At 41.4% G+C, this 18,140-nt stretch overlaps 1 long non-coding RNA gene across 1 annotated transcript; it reads right to left on the minus strand.

Annotated features, from left to right (window-relative positions):
* Positions 1-2,844: 2,844 nt before the first annotated feature.
* On the minus strand, positions 2,845-4,081 carry LOC118112530. Its single transcript, XR_004697239.2, has 2 exons — positions 3,728-4,081; positions 2,845-3,407 (listed from the first exon to the last, which is right to left on the minus strand). It is a non-coding gene; the product is annotated as an uncharacterized LOC118112530 (long non-coding RNA).
* Between the last annotated feature and the right edge of the window lie 14,059 nt (positions 4,082-18,140).

Consider the following 18,140-nt stretch of genomic DNA (forward strand, 5'->3'; position numbering starts at 1 on the left):
AGGATTTCTTATGGTTCACTTTCAACAACAGCTTTCTTCTTGCCACTCTTCCATAAAGGCCAGATTTGTGGAGTAGACGACCAATAGTTGTCCTGTGGACAGATTCTCCCACCTCAGCTGTGGATCTTTGCAGCTCCTCCAGAGTTACCATGGGCCTCTTGGTTGCTCCTCTGATTAATTTTCTATTTGTCCAGCTTGTCAGTTTGGGTGGACGGCCTTGTCTTGGTAGGTTTGCGGTTGTGCCATATTCTTTCCATTTTCAGATGATGGATTTCATGGTGCTCCGTGAGATGTTCAAAGCTTGGGATATGTTTTTATAACCTAACCCTGCTTCATACTTCTCCACAACTTTATCCCTGACCTGTTTGGTGAGCTCCTTGGTCTTCATGATGCGGTTTGTTCAGTAATGATCTCTAACAAACTCTGAGGCCTTTACAGGACAGGTGTATTTATACTGAGATTAAATTGCAGACAGGTGGACCCTATTTACTAATTATGTGACTTGCAAATGTGACTTGTGAAGGCAAATGGTCACACCAGATCTTTGTTAGGGGTTTCACAGTAAAGGGGGTGAATACATATGCACACAACACATTTTTATTTGTAAATAATTTTGAAATCCATGCAATATTTCCCCCCACTTCCAAATTTACTATTTTGTGTTGGTCCATTACATAAAATCACAATGAAATAAATTTTAATCTGTGGTTATACCATGACAAAATGTAGAAAAGTCCAAGGGGGGGTGAATACTTATACAAGGCACTGTACCTCGACTGGTTTGGAGTGAGCAGAGAAAAATGGGGAAGAGAGGAGGTGGGTGGCAAAGAGGGGATAGAAAAGAGAGAGATGGGTGGATTAACATGCGTTTAAGTTAAGATGAGAATTGGATGTGACACCTAGATTTTTAACTGTTTTAATATTGGCTGCCAGGGTACCGAGAAATGATAGGAGTCTACTGTACCTGCTAGCTGGTTGGGACTGAAGATTTTTTTTTCAGTTTTATTTGAATTTAACTGAAGGAAGTTAAGTGACATCCATTCCTTAATGGCAGATAGTCTCCTAATGGGAGCATGAAAAGTGAAAATAGGATGGGACCAAGAATGGAACCTTGTGGCACTCCACACAACAGTGGAGCCAAGGAAGAGGTGTTAATATCCAATGGAAACGGATATTTGTCTATCTCTGAGATGTGCTGACGCATTGAGCTAGTCTATTGATCAGAATGTTATGATCAATGGTGTCTAATTCAGCACTAAGGTCAAGGAGCAGTAATACCGTGCAATCACCAGCATCAGCAGACATTAGTAAATTAGGAGTGGTCTACGTACTGTGACGTTAACGGAATCTTGACTGGAATTTGTCGAAATGCTAGAGCTAGTGAGGGTTATACTCTGGTGCGGCACTCAGTGAACAAGTTTCTAGGGGGCATGTCTGGAAGGTAAACAGTCTCATGCAGCAGAATGCACAACTTGCTATACGTTAGCCGCTAGCATTCGGCTGCTCAGCGCATGAAGGCCAACAGGGTTTATTTGTGTGACCGTGCGTGAGGATTAATTAGCATAATTAACACTCAGAAAATACCATATTAGGCTACACTTCATGTCCAATATTCATGTATGAAAATATTCATGCATGAAAAAGTATTCATGCATGAAAATACAAGGGTAAAAAGACTAACTTTACCAGTTCAGAGATGTAGAGAGGAAAGGCAATTGCTGTCAGTGTCTCTGAAATAAAGAAATTGTTCGATATGAAAATGGCTTGGAAAAAAACCCCCACCTCAAGGCGAGGTGATTGATGACTAACAGGAGGAGGTCAGAGTAAAGTCTCTGTCACTGATATGGATGAAAAATTAGTGCACATAGTTACAGTGGCAAGTTTTCTGCTGGTGCTTGACCCGACGAAATAACACATCCATCCATTACATTATTAAACCATATGCAGAGTATTTCACATGCAGTTTCTGACATTAAAATAGCCACCAGCTGTGTCAAGAATTCCACCTGGCAGTACCTACACCAACTGTGTGCTGTGCCAAGGTACCGGTGAGCATATGATGCCGCCTTCTCGTCTGTGTGGGTTGACCAGAGGTGCGTTCAGGCAGAACAGTCACTTGGAGAAAATAAGTTTAGGTTAATGAAACGCCTTCATGACTAAAGTCCAGCCAACAGGCACAATGGAGTTGTGTGCTCCCCTGAACATTGCAACATTTAGCAGGTACGGTGTAATATCTATATTTATGAATGCTTCAAAATAATGAAATATGATTGTCTAGTGAAAAACCTTTAGCCTCAACAGGACTGGATCGCTCTTATACTGTTTGCACCAGTAAGAAAAGTTTTCCTAAAATCACTTGTATTTTGAACATTGAACTTTAGAACAAATCTGTTAATTCGAAGGGTTCTTGCATGAGGCCCACTGTTTTGAACATAAGGCACTTTCTGTAACTCCCCACTGCAGCATTCGGGCCAACAGATGTATATTGGATTGCTTCTAAATGAAGAGCTGCGGCTAGTTTTGCTCAGTTAGTAGATTAATCATGTCCTGTAGGTAGCTGTGTCCGGCACAGGCGCGCACACACGCACACACCATAAGTTCCTCTGTTTGTTCCAATTAATCAGCAAAGCACACAGGACACTCCTCCTGCAGGTGGAGTGGGAGGTGATGTGTTGACCTGCAGTGACTTCATTAAATTACCTCAGTCCAAGCGTTTGTCTGTGGGCTCGTTATATTAAGGCTTTAATAGTCTGTTGAAGCTCAGCTGTGTCAAAATGCAAGAAGTTTGAAAAAGGCCAAATTGAAGGCCAAACTACAAATAACACAAGTTATGAGTAGTTCAAAAAAGTTTAACATGCATTTTATTATGTAATTAATGTCCTTTGTCCATTGACAAAGCCCATAATGTGCAAGAGGGTTTTTTTGAGTTGAGTCTCCAAAGTGCCACAGCGGATTCCATCACCACAGCACTTCTGGATAGTTTGAGCTCCAGTCTCCCAGATAACCAGCTCATTTCCCAGGCGTATGGCGGTGCAGGTGTCATGAGTTTCAAGATGTCGCATCTCAAAAGTTAGTCAGTTGTTCTGACCTCAGTGGATTCTCCGGCCCCTCAAGATAAGCAGCATGCTTGATAAAGTGGTGCCACACAAACTCCCAAGAGCACACAGTTAGATGGAACTGCCACAGCCATGCAGTGAACACTGTTTGAGCACAAAGATGACCTCCTCCAGTGCTTTGAAAACATTATGGATGCAGGGGAAGATGATCCTACCACTCTGCGAGAAGCTGGAGTGTATGTGAGGCTAGTGGAGGATTAGACTTCCAGCTCCCTCCTGGAACCATTTCATCACATCACATCATGTTGACATTTTGTACAGCCAGCTCCAGAAGCGGTCCATCGAAGCAGTCTTAGTCCAGTTCAAAGGCAGCATGCAAAAGATCAGGTAAATGAATTTGCATGTTGTACAGTTATTGTGCTAATGTCTTAACTAATGTATGTCATTTTACCTGACAAATAAAGCTAAACTCTTATCTTCTGCTCAAACTCACTTTGGGATTTTTTTTTAAAGACAATGTCATTTCAATAACAGACTTAGTTCACAGCCAAGGTAATTTACATCATATTTAGCATTAAATGGGCTACACAGAAATTACTCTTGTTCTATCATGAAATCAAATCTAATAAAATGTAATAAATAAAATTGGGTTGATGCTTAGAAACTCTTACAAATTATTTTGGCCTTGCATTTGCCTTCCCTCTCCAGGGGGTGCTGCAGCTCCCTCACTCCCAGCATTCCTCTATCACATCACTCACTTCTTCACAATAGTGTTCATTTTTTCCATTTCATTATTTCAGTCAATCCTTCGTTTAATTTATCACATGTTAGTAGATATGACAAGGCTGGGACGATTCAGGCTCTTTAGTCCTGTAGAGTTCAGTAGACAGAAAAGCAGTCCAACACACTAAGATACAAAAACACAAGGTAAAAGGCCAGGTTATAAAATAATGTTCAAAGTCTACACAAAGAGACTACTAGGAGCACAGAAAAAGCTTGACCGTACAACACAGAGGAGCCAGACAAATGAGCAATGGCATAAGGGAAACACACAGAATAAATACACCCTCTTACAACTGGCCACAGGTGAATCACATTAGGGCAGGTGCAGAAAATCAGGGTGGCGGCAAACACGAGGGCAGGAAGTGAAGATATCTGAAACAAGGAGGGAACAGAATTACAACAAAATAAAACAGGAAGTGAAATTTGTGAGTGCATTTTAAAGTTTGCTACATATTATATAATTGGGACGTGTATGCTAATTAATGTGTAAAACATGTCAATCATGAGCTAACTTGGAACTTTTTATACTACTGTATAAGCTGTTCGATTAGTTTACATCTGGGCCACACTGGGTGCGTGTGCAGTGCTTGAAAACTGCGTCACTGATCTGTTGCACGTGTCTGTTCACACAGGGAATGTGTTTGCTGAAGTTTCTGGTATGACTACTGTCTTTCCTCAAATACATGAAGGTCTATGTACTCCACACAATGTCAGGACTCTACAGTATAAAGCCAAGCATCTTCCGGTCCTGCCAATATTTCACAACAAAAGCCTTGTTAAAACAAATGAATGGATTCAGACTTTTACTTTGATCATTTTCACTGTCTATTCTGCTGTGAACCCCTCACAGCACGTGGAGGCAATATGCGAGAGCCCGTCTCTGTAGAAGAGCAGCGCTGAAATGAAAAGCATGATGGTTGATTTTAACAAAACAGCAGGGGTAATGTTATGTCACCATGAATTATTTCATATGGCACAGCGTTTGTCAGGCCTTGATGTGTTCATATCCAGCTAACATACTGCTGTCTATATTGAGTACTGTGTGAATTGCTATGACCAGCAGGGTCAATTTTCCCTGTTAATCTTTTCATCTGCTGTCACAGTGTTTGCTGTCGTCTGGGCCCACACTTGCTGTGCGGCTGCAGGCTTGTGCACGTGTGACTGACAGAATGGCTTGGTTAACTACAGTTAGACAACTTTAAATTATTGATATCAGAGGAAAGAATATCTTCCTTTGGAAACTTTTAGTTTCAGCGATTGTGGCGTTGGCAGATGTTCCGCTACATTTTCTGACTAATTAAGTTCCACAAGCTTTCAGATGTGCAATATTCTGATCTTTTCTGCAATGTGGTCAGCCCATTTCCCAGCTTTAAACTCGAGATATTACAAAGAGCAAATCCAGTTCAAGAAATTGAGGATTAAGAGTTTCAAAATTAAATTTCTTTACAAATATTCAATTCTCTGTCCCTGCATGCAGAACTGAAGGCTTGTCTAGTGTAGCTGTCTTTTTTTTTTGCCTGAGTTAATTTGATTACCGCCTGTATGACGTGTATTTAAGTGTCTGTGTGCATGTGTGTTAATGATGTCTATCAACTACAATCTCCTATTCTGTATAAAGGAGCTAAAGGATTTGCCCAAGTCTAAGATGTTTAGACAAAACCTAATGAGACTCTATTAACTGGAATTCAGTGCCTTCCCACTAATTAAGATTTAAATAAAAGCTGAATGCCTTCATTCAGTATTCAAACACATGGTGAGCATAACAACAGATAAGAGGAGGAAAATCATTACTTTGATAATGATAATAGGAAAATAAATACAAACTACTAATGCAATTTATTTTAATACGATATGAGAAACATATTAGGGGTAGATTGATGGGGAAAAAAAAAAAGGTGACATAGAGGTGAATTATTTTTTATTGTCAATATATTGAAGAGCAAAATCTATTTTCAAGGTGGTCGAGATTGTGGAGTTGAAGAATTAAACAATGTTAGGCTGATCAGGCCATACAGCTTAACTACTGTATTTGCTATATACTTCAAATGATTTCAATGTTCGGATCAAACCTCAGACATTTTTGAAGTGATATGTTTCATAAAAACTTGTCGGAACACTGGACTACTTCAGGAGCTTAGGTGAGGGATTTGCCAAGACATCATTCCTATAATACCAAATATTACAGAAAATATGAGACATTCCAGCCTGAGTGTTTAGGTTTTCTGCAGGTTGCACCCCACCCCCTCCTGGCTCTTCAGGTGATAGGATCACCTGCATCCACTTACCTCATCAGGACCTGGAGCATAAAAACCCAGTGGGAACTGCTCACTGGTCATTTGACAAGCTAGTGTGCTGCAGGTGCATATGTGTGTTTAGCCTAAGTCTTCTTTAGCACTGTTTACAAATCATCACTTTCATCAGGTCAGGGGCCAAATGGACCAATTACATTTTTAGGAAAGTAGTTTAAGAAGTAGTAAAAGTTGTAAAGAGGATGATAATGTTGATTGTTGACCAGCTTAAGCTTTACCGAGGGAGTGGGAGACTGTTTTCCATAGACTGAGGACGAGAGCAGGGGTGTTATCCATGCTTGATGTCTTAAAGCACAAAGAAAAAATCCTTACTTGACAAACTAAGTACAGCAGATGAAAAAATACACTATTTGTCAACTACTTTTTATGATGCGCTAAGCAGGCAGCTCTGGCACCCTTGTTAAAAGTTAAAGCTAGGTTTGATAATCCTGGAAAAAGTTAACAAGAGCTGGCTTCACTTTAGAAAATGCAACTGATGCATGCCACCCCCTCCCATCGGCCCTCTTTTCAAATCTACGCCCCCAAAACACTTGAAGGTGCATTGACCTTTCTGTGTTTAACTAGCTAACTGTTGGCTATTGTCTCTGCTCCAGGGTTGTATGTCTATCCAATGTGTGAACACTCCACCATGCGCAATAAGAGTATGGGCAGGGTGAGTGCAGGCAGGTCGGTTAGTGACAGAAAATGAAATGATTGGTCATGTTTGTTGCAGTCCTGCAAGGGCCGCAGACATTGACTGTTGTTTTTTATTTATTTAAATTTTTAAATGTTGACTGCTATCAGGGCATGACAAGGAGTTCTACAAAAGATAAAATAAAGGTGTTTCAGAAACCAATTACCAGCTTGGGGTTGAGTGGATGCGCACAGAGGCTCAATCCTCTGACATGTCTGCCTAACAAAGTCTATAATGATCATTCCAGGTGGTGGAATTAATGAGTCGAGCTGATTAGTTATAAAAACTGCCACATTGAAACGGAAGGCTCTGTGGAGCAAATACTGGGCCAACGCACTTCAGCTTTCATTAAAATCCAAGAAGGCAAAACAGAAACTCCTTTCATTCACAAATCAGCGTGGAGATCCGCAAAAGACGAGAGAATGATACCTCACCAGGAGACAACATATCTCCCCAGCCTGGCCCGATGCATATGACTGAGATTTAATGAAAATGGAAACAAAATGACGTGCTGTCCACTATAGCGCCCTGCATTATATGCTGTTTTATAGAGGCAGGTTCACTTGCACAGTGAACTTGCACCCAGAATAAACTATTTTTAATTATCAGTCTCCTGCTATTACTGTCACATTTATTATACCAAACTGTTGTGATGCATCCCACATGGACTACTGTGTAGATGACAGGTTCTTTCATTATCTTTTTTTTTTTTTTGACAGAAAAGTCACCCTTGTGAGCCAGCAGCCTGTCCTTCCTAATCATTTGATGTAGAGATCTCTCAATGCAGTGAATAAACATGTGAAAAAGCTCCCACCAGTTACACTCACTGTAACTATGATCACTGATAATTCCAGCTGTGACAACCCTTCACACAGACCAGAGCACCACTGATAATTAACATTTGTATCTAGGTGCAGGAAAAGACCACCTGGCTGAGAAAACAAATGAGCCTGCAGCAGATTCAGATTAGATGTGTTGAAAATCAAATATCGGCATGATCCTTGAACGTTGTTTATGAATAAAGCCATATATAAAATTAAGAAATGTTTAGCAGCATGAGCAGGGAGAGATCAGAGCTGACAGTTTCCAGCTGGAGGTGGACCAAAACAGTTCTATGAAAGTGGAAGCAATGGGTCATGGGAAATATGACAAGATTTAAGTGACTGAGAACATTTTTATTAGGAGGGCAATGAACATGGCAACTAAACTGAAAGAAAAGGTTCAGTGTCATATAATACAAATGAGCAAAGAAGAAGCTGAAAGCAAATTCTGTAAATAGTTCTTAAAGTTGAGTCAAGATGTACAGTTATCTAGTAACCAGATTATAAAAACACGTGAAAACTCATTACTTGCATATCAAAATCAGATGTAAGGAGGGACATGAAAATCAAAAGGAGCCGGTTAACCATATAGAAACTGATAAATATTAATATCCCAGATGCGTTGGCGGCCATCTTGGGCTGCTGATGTCAGTTGGCGCCAGAGTCTGCAGTGGAATGGCGCTGCAGTATCAAGGTCCCACCAGCGCACACCCTTGAGCAAATGGAGTCAGCTGTCAATCATGACATTTCACTTTTTTCTTTGTTAGTTTTATTTTTTACAGCATCAAATAACTACTCAAACAAAACTAATCAGACACATTATCATTTGAACTGTGATAACAACTATACCTAAATGTATTTTGTATATCAAAATTTGTAAAAGAGCCACACACTTAAAAAAAGGACCATAAAATCTTAATTCCAGATAAACAAGGTATGATAAACGCAAACTGTGCACCATAGACTGTATGTAAAAAGCTCTGCACACAAAGTCAGCACAGAAATAATATAACAGGTGACTGTATATTGCAGGCCTGTTTGAGGACGGCTCACTAATGAGGAATAATTCTTAAAGAAGTTGTCATTGTTAAACTTGTAATGCACATCTCTTATTCACAATATGAAAAGAGGGGCCAAACGGACACTGTTAAGAGCATTGAATCTCTCGTAATTCCAGAAATCTGTACTTTCTGTGGCTCAATTACTGCAGGTCAGTTAGTTTTACAGTTTCTGAAAGATAACTGCAGCCAGCATTACCACAAGCCAAGCAAAAAAGTCCAATTCCAGACAGGCATGCTTAGAACAGGCACTGCACTAGTCTGCTAAAATGGAGGGGGTCAGGGTTTAATATATTTACCGCAGCCAGCCACCAGGGTGTGATTAAGCTGTTATTTTCTTGTTGATTCACATTTGTCATCAGAACAACTGTATCTTAGTCAACACTTCATGTTTCAAGGATGAGTGATGCCTTTTAGACCTAAAATATCTTTAAAAATTGAAACTGATGTGTAAAAGCCTCTCTTTATCTACTCATATCTAACGGAATGCAACCCATGCATTGAAAACACATCAGTGCAATGAGGATAAGGCATGAGACTACTGTAGAGAACTTGGTGAGCCAAAATGAGGAAGATGGAGGGGATACAGAGTCCAACAGACTGTTACAGCCTACACCACAAAAAGGGCTATTGTGCTGAGTGGACAGAGCTGATGTCAGGGAGGGGAGCAAATGATATTGCAATGGCGGTGATAAAAATACTGAAACAGGATTTGCATGATCATGCAGATGCAACTGAGATTGTACCACACTAACCGCTTTGAGCCTCGGAACAGAAACCCACAACTTTTGCTATAGCAGATTCTTTGCAATTTACTCTTATGTTGTGCAATAGTAAGCAGACTTGATGTTGGCTAATTATTAATAATCATAAAATATGATTATTAAAATAATAAATGTATTTATTAAAATAATGACATTATTAATTACAATAATTAATTAAAAACGATAAAGTTATCAATTAAGAATAATGAAATTATTAATGAAAAACAAAATTATCAATTAAGAATAATACAATTTGTAATTATAATTTATAAAAGACAGGGCACCACCCTGGTATCAGGGACCAACAATCAATCTGTAAAGATCAGTCTCAGTTTGATCTAGTTCAATTAGTAATCTCAATATTTACTATTAATGATTATATAATGAACAGTGAAGGTTTTAAGTTCGAGCACTGACTATCATAATCCAGCTGTATTCACATACATATGCACAAATAATCACAAAATACCGGTACTTTAACTACAGTAGAATTTATTTAAGACAATAACGTCAATGACTATTATCCCAACAAAATCCACTATATCAAAAGGTAACAGCACTTATCATGATCTATAACACACATGCCATACCTATGGTATGTATATCTGTATGTGTGAGAGAGAGGAGGGGAGTAAAGATGGTGTACGAAGTCACGCTGGTGACGTCGTATGGCCGAATTCACGATGGCGGTGGAACCGTGTGGTTTGAACAAAAGGGAGGTCGAGAACAAAGGATACTTTGATCTATCTCATGGTTCAAAGCGCTGAATGGCGTCGAGATGCGACCACACTGAATGATCAGAGGAGATCTCAAACATTGCCAGAGACAATTCGCGGTGACTTTACCACTCGGTACCCAAGCCGGACGAGCTCAGGCTTCTAAGGTCCCATGCAGGCCTCGCCATTGTCCTTTGTCTGGCTTCGATCCCAACATCTCCCCTTTGGTCTGGAGAGTGGGGTATTGGCCACAGTCTCCAGAGCAAACTCTAGGGTCGAGAGTCCAGTTATAATCCAGGAAAGGTAATCCCTGAGTGAGGTTGGAGCAGTTAATGTTAGTTAATTTGACATGAGGCAAAATCTGGGCAGAGAGACTGTATAACATTTGTAAACACGGCACACAATTTCAATTTCACACAATGCTATCGGCAATAATTGTCAACATACCCATGAATTGATGCGAAACATGAAATAAAGGAAAAGAGGAACAGAAGGAAAATTTGAGGTTAGTGAGTTGTGTCTTAAGGTGAACATGTGTGTTATCCTGCCAAAACCCAACATTTAGAACGGACTTTAGGCGGTACACGTTCTGTTGTTCAATAATCGATAAATTTATGATGAATCCTATTTCTAGGTTCTGCGGATCTACCGATATTGGAATTGCACTGCCAAGACTGAATGCCAAGTGTACCTGGGAGGGCTGCACAACCATAGTGGTAGCGGACTTCAAGATTCTCTCAATGAGGTCTAAGGAAACCAAATAGGCGGGGATCCTACCGGCGCTCAGGCTGTTAACAGTGGAGCTAACTTCTCTCATGAGGTCCTGCATTAGGTCTTTCACTACCTGAACATACATTTTATATCATCCCTCACAATTACTGACAGGGTCTATAAGGCATGCAAGGTATTGTTGGTGTGATTAGTTTTGCTGATCTTCCTTTTGGAGTAGGGGTTGTGCCCCCCCTTTAGGTGCAGAGGCGAGAGGGAGATGTTCTGGTAGCGCCTGTTCCTCCCCAATCGACAAAGTAAACTTTGGGAGTGGGGAAGGAGGGCGCCTGCTCTAGTCTAGCCTATGGGGTTCAGTGTCTGGCTTCTTAGGGGAGCCTGGAGGGACAGGTACCTCAAGGTTCCTTATCGCTTCAGCCACACATCTCCGTATCAAGTCCTCCATCCCAGGATGCATTCCATGTTTTGGATTTCTGTCACCATATCTATACTCATGGGGGTTCCGTTCGGACCAATCCCTACTTCTCTGTTGTGAGTAGTTTTGGTATCTAGGTCTTCCCTGATTGTGGGGCTGGTTTGAATCCTCACCCCCCTGGTTTGGTTTGACACCCTGTTGTCGGAAGGGTCGGCGTCCCTGGTTCCCTACTCTGGTATTCACTTTGGTGCGAGGCATCTCATTGCCTTCCAGCACCAGGTCCACATTTGGTTGGGCTTGGATCCCCAAGACCCTAGTGTCATACTCAGGCACTAATTGTGCGTATCGCCTTATTTCCGGCATGGTAAGGTCACCTGCTCTGCAGTGCATTGTGACCTCATAGTGCACACTCTTGTGGAGGTTGTGCAGAAATAAGAACTTAAAGGAGGTTTCCTCCTCTAGACCAGGGGCGTTACGCTCTTGGAAATACGCTCAGGCGTCTATAGTACTCCCTCTGCGGTTCATTCCGCTTTTGCGCAACAGCGAAAGCACCAAGGGTAGCAGAGGCCTGATCGGTGAACAACGAGTACTCTTCTCGCAAGGCCTGGCAGAGTGCGGAATAACGGTCTCTGGTACCAGGTGGGAGCGTTTCCATGAAAACATGGACACACCTGGCCGTGGTTTTCCAGACTAGCTTTTCTCGGAACGAGGCCTGAGGCAAGTCAAGGAGACAACGTTCGACCTCACGAAGGTAGTCGTCTACATTGGATTCCCGACTACTGGGGTCAAAGCGCTCTGTCTCTTGACAGGGACTCAAGCTGACGAGTGCGGATTCCCTCTCCTCGAGGGGGGCCTGGGCCATCAGAATCATCCGAATCATACCCTCTGAGGTATTGATCCTGACGACCACCACCTCCTGGCCCTGCACTTGGACTTGAGCTCCGTCGTGCATGAGCATTATTGGCAGGCGGGGGTTCAACGTCAGCCATGCTCCTCACGACCTGAGAATAATCTCCCGCCCTCCAGGGCGGAGTTCTTCCATCATCGAGGCCCGAAACAGTGTGGCTCAAGACTGGACGTGATACACCCCCTTGGAGTGGATCATCAATGTCCACTAGACGAGCTGTTGGAGTCGCTTGATAGTGGTCAAGGGTCACTGTGCTCCCGGAGTTTACCATGTTCTTAGATATATGAATTGGTTGGAGTGACAGCCCTGCTCCGGAGACTTCAAGTTGTTCAGCAGACTATCTCTCTTGCCTGAGATGCACGCAGCTGTGATTGCAGCCGGTCACCAGGAGCTTTCGTGTGGGTGAAACCACACTTCCCTGACTGTCCCCTGTATCCTCCATTTTTGGTTGCTCAGCTTGAAGCTGCGCGCGCAGAGCTTCGCACTCCTGCAGCCTGTGGTCAACCTCCTCCTGGGTTTGGGAGACCTCCTCTTGGGCCTCCCTGACTATATGCCGCAGATGAGAATTTGCTCTTTGTTCATCCTGACAAATAGTTTGAATTGCCATGATCTGTTCCACATGCTCTGTGGCCTGCAACTTGGCTTTACGGTGGTAAAGCAGTGTCAGTTGGCCACTATCTTTTGGTCACAGGTGCTTGCATTATAATTATTTAAATCACCTATATCGTCAGTGGAGAGGTTGATAAGGCCAGTGGGCTCCGAGGGAGCCCTTGTCTCACGGTGGTCCTTGCTACTCATTTTATTTCCTGAGTACGACAAAACACTTGGTGGACTGATCAAGCTCGCTTAGATAAAGCGGGTAAAAAAACTTAGGATGCCGTTTAAGGCCACTGCACAGGTAAAGTTTTAACCTGTGTCTAACAAAGTAACACTACAGTGTTTTGGGTAACTACTATAGCAGTTCTACTGGGATAGCTCGGCGGCTCTTTCCCTTAAACTTGTATAGCTGTTTGTGTTGCATGTGTGCTCAAAAATCAAATGCATGCAGAATCTCTCCAATGAAAGCTAACCACTAGTATGCCGTCAGCAACCAACCAGTTACACAAAGCAATAATATAGATATGATTGGCAAAGATATAAGGGTATTTTCCCCAAAACATTTTACTTTAAAAAATAAAAATTCATTTTGAAAATCAATTATGATTATTGTACATAAGTACTATGATACAGCTGGAATAAGACTGGCCTCACACGGGGCACCATTTATGTTGTGCACACGAAGGAGCAGATTGAGTCATTGGCTAATTATTAATAATCATAAAATATGATATATATATATATATTTTTTTTTGTATCAAATGGGTTCTTAATCTGTATACAACTTGCATACTTAATGTAATTTAACCTGGAACTACACAATTGAACCGAACACTGAACACAACACAACCCAACAATGCTGAGACTTGTTACTTTGAAATGACAACATAAACACCTGATTGCAAAGTTCCTATGTCAAAGGGAAGTCCTGTGTGGTCCTATTCAGTGTCCATGAGATATTTTATAAGGGCGGCCACATGGGGATTCACTGTTGCTGCCTTTTTGTGGACCAGCTTCCCTGTCTTCTTGGACACCACCTTCCCCTGGCTGGCCTTGGTTTCCCTCTCAGGATTGATACCAATAAAGCACCTAAAATTATATAACGGAATAAGCATATAAGATATTAGGTGTGGTAATTAAGGCTTATTTTTTGCATTCACCAAAGAAGTTCTTAGATGCTTTCTCCAGATAATTACTTCTGTACGTCATAATTGATATATGTATACGTATGTGTTGCCACAAGCCCATATGTGGCATGTTATCATCTTTGCACTAAAGCCTACAGGCCTTTACAGCAGAATGATCTCACTAGTCTAACACTCTCTCACAGGATAATACAATGATTACAACTAAACAGCAGGGCCAGTAAACTGTTTGCTTACTGCTTTTTGTCCGTGGCTATGCAAATCAAATCGACACAACAGGGTTCAACAGTAAGATATCAAATTCTGTTGTTGGGCCATGGTTCTTTGTGTGAAACCACACTTCGGCCTACATGTTCAGTCAAGAGCCTGAAGCTGCATGTTCCTCCAAGACTCCCAGGGGCCATCAAAAACCAGAGCAAGGAACTCAGTCTCCCAGGGGGCATCAGAGGTGTGAAAACCCCCACAGGGACACAGGTTTCAACTCCCATTGGTCACTCTGGACCCCATGACCTGTGAGGTCACCGGGCCAATATAAAGTCAGGTTCTCCCCCTCTTCTGCTCTCTTTCTACACTCCCTCCAAGGAGAGAAGGCGGTCGAGACTCTTCTGCCTCTTCCTACAATCCTACAGGAGGGAAGGCTGTGGAGCCTCTTCTCCAGCTCACATCTTCCCATCCAACTCTTCGAGAGGAGCACCAAGGTGCAGCTTCCAGCTCATCTCACCAAGGAAACCTCTTCGCACTCCAAGCTCTGCCAACCCTTCAAGCAGCGACTCGATGTCCTGCTGTAAGAACTTCAAACAGCAACTGAACTCAACAGAACCACTAAGGCGGGAGCCACAACCAGCCAGAAGACTTCACAGGACTTCGAACTGCACAGCAACTTCCTTTTTCCCCTTTCCAAAGGACGGGTAACACAACTGGGCTTAATAATTATACTAGGCTAAGCAAGACTGTTTATTTGATTCTGTGTGAGGTTTATAAGTTTGATTTGTGGTGTTGTGATATTGTGGTTACAAGTTGTTGAGAAAGTTAATGCTAGTTATGCTCTTCAGTCCTTCCTTGCATACATCTAGCAACCTTCTCTAATTTGGCACAGACACACGCATAACTCTTCACCTCATTATCTCTACAGGTCGTAAACATTCCAATAGGTGGGGGAAGGGTGTTATCTCTTTGGCCAGCCACCATCCTGAAAGCACGCTGACTCACACACACACACACGTATACACACATACCTATCTTTGTTTAGCAATTAGACCGTTAGTAATTTGTGTTTTTATACTTTATTATATTCATAATTATTGTTTTTCTTTCACAAATGTTTTTTCATTAATGTTGCATAAGTGAATTTTGCCAACCTCTACACTGTCAAGAACCCCATATCTTTCAACTTAGCTAACTATCTATATGGTAATTTTGGTTAGTTATTAATTTAATTGTTAATCAGAGTTCCAAATTTGTAGTTAGAACCTTTATGAGATTTAATCAATAAATTGGCTATCTTTTCCCTTCCTTTGAAGGGTGGTGCCCCAAGGTAACTTTAATCAATTAAAGTTATGATTTAATATTAATAATTAAATATTAATATTTAATATTTTTTATCTTGATAACCAAATTTATTGAATGCCGAAAGGCACACCATTTTATGGTATCACGTTTGATGCATTATGGCATAACACTGTTGACCCAGCAGCTAAAGAGAAGTAGACATCCAATTTTAAAAATGTGTTTATACAAAACAGAATGACTTTTAATGTAATTTCAATAAAATACATTATTTTATTTACAAATGATCTCTTCGCCATATAAAAATAATCATTATGCCAATTAAATGAAATGTCCCAATAAAAAAATACTAAAATCTGACACATCCTTCAGTTAAGTAGTTGCAATTTCAGTTTCTTTTTTTGTTTCATTGCAATCAGTCCTCTTACAACCTCAGGGTCTCTGTGCAGGTCTCTCTGTCCAATATAATCCTCTGTTGTGCCTGACGGTGTATATCAGCTAATGGAGGCTGTAATATTCTCTGGTCTGCTGTCTCACTGATTAGCTATGGACCCCTTTGCTTTAGAACGTTGTTTTGTTTTTTTGAATATAGCATCATGTAGCCTGAAAGGTTGGCTCTTTGTCTGGTTGTCTCAACACTGTCACAAGTACTATTAAAATGTTCTAATGTGTTTGAGTCTCTAAAATGACCGCCTGATGACTCCGGACATCAGGACTTGGGGCTCTGTGCGTGAACATCATTTTACTCTTGTGTGACATTTTGATTAACGAAGTGGAGCAGTCAGCCTTTCAATACAGCAATTATATGCGTGCTGATCATGCTAATGAACCAATCTCATGAACTGTAAACTCATAAAATGTAGGATGACTATGTTCTTTCATGTGGCCCAATGATTTAACTTTACTTAATTCTTTGTACTTCTTTCTAAGTGGCAGCCTCTCTCCGCCTTCCTTCTCGTGTGTCTGTGTGTCTGTGTGTTTTTTCTTAATTACAGCAGGGGGGTAAGATGCGGGTGAGTCAGGGCCACCAGCTGCCAGCCATCATCACCATCATTGTCTGGCTTCAAATAGCTGGTTCCTACCTCAACACTCGCATCACACACATCTCTTGTTCAGTCAGTCATTTATCGCCTCCTTAGTTTTTGCTCTGTTGTATTTGCCTTGTTAATTCCTGTTCTCCTCTGCCTGCCTCCTTCCTTCGTCCCTGCCTGTTGGCTCCTTGGACCAGACAAGAAACAAATGCATAAATATCTTATGCAAAATAATTGTGTTGTGCACAGGAAGGAGCAGATTTGATCGTTGGCTAATTATTAATAATCGTCAAATATGATTATTAATAAAAATAATTTAAATTAATAACGGGGCACCACCCTGATATCAGGAACCAATAATTAATCTGTAAAAATCAATCTTAATTTGGAAAGTAATATCAATATGTAATATTAATGATTATCAGATGAACCTCAGTGGCAGTGACAGTGATGTCGACGAAAGGAGGGAATTCTTTCTGTTCTCCTCGACGAACTCTTTTGTCCTTCTGCAGGTAAAACAGCTGTGTGTTGTAGTGGCAATTTCTGTTTAATCATACACAAGTCATACATTGTCTCTCGGTAAGTTCAATTCTAACACCTGCAGGTGCTAACCCTAACCCACACATCACCTAGCGTAACGTGTATGAATGAGCACAGAGCATAGGATAATCAATACATTTATACATTACAAGCCCCTCCCTGCGAGGGGCAAAAGGTATTCTATCAGCTCCTTGAAATCTGATCAGGGTGGGCATCTCTGTCCCAGCCCCCTGGTGTGACTTCTGGCCTGAACCATCTATCGCCGAGATCCTTATCTTCGTTTACAAGACAAAATACCCCAGTCCTGTATACACGACAGAGATCCCCTCACCCATCTACTCAGACACCTTGAGTGACCCCTGCAGTTAAAAACTTTGCCCAGTGACATCAAAGGGAGGAAGCCATAAACATCTCAGGTCCTTGAGCAACACTCGTAAATTATAAGTTAACTCACAGAAATGCATTTGTTCATACTTTTTCTACATACATGTCTGTTCTTCTATTAAACATTACTCAAATGCAGAAATTCCCATCACAATTCCCCCTTTGAGCCTAAAAGGCTCAATATCCTCTAAACATCTTTATACCATCTCATCATCCTGGAAGGGAAGAGTCCAGAATAGATGAGTGTTGGGAAATTGAACATATTGTCCAATCATAGACTTGATTAAGGAAGTAACCATAGTCTTAACACAATAGACAATACAACAGCTCAACAACACTAGTACACACATGAAAATCCGAATAGGTTTCAACAAACTTCAATAACGTATTTTGCACTCATTCAAAAGTAGGCGTGACCATCAATTCCGCCCTTCAGGAATCTGAGTGTCCTTGTTCTTTCTCTGGACAATAGGTCATTTAAAAATTTGCAACGATATGCATCATATTGTCAAAAATGTTCACTGTGTATGTGCCACAATTTGTCCTGATTATGTGACAAACACCTCCTTGGCTGGCGAGCATCTTTTTTTCAAAGCCATCCTGTGATGCAGACCCCCAGTCCGGAGGCCCTAAACAGTGGGAGAAAGAGTTAAAAACCCAGCCCCCCTCTAAAGATGTTAATCTTCCATTTCCAGAGCAAACTCATCTG

The sequence above is a fragment of the Hippoglossus stenolepis genome, chromosome 7, assembly GCF_022539355.2.
Source record: "Hippoglossus stenolepis isolate QCI-W04-F060 chromosome 7, HSTE1.2, whole genome shotgun sequence".
Lineage (NCBI taxonomy): Eukaryota > Metazoa > Chordata > Actinopteri > Pleuronectiformes > Pleuronectidae > Hippoglossus > Hippoglossus stenolepis.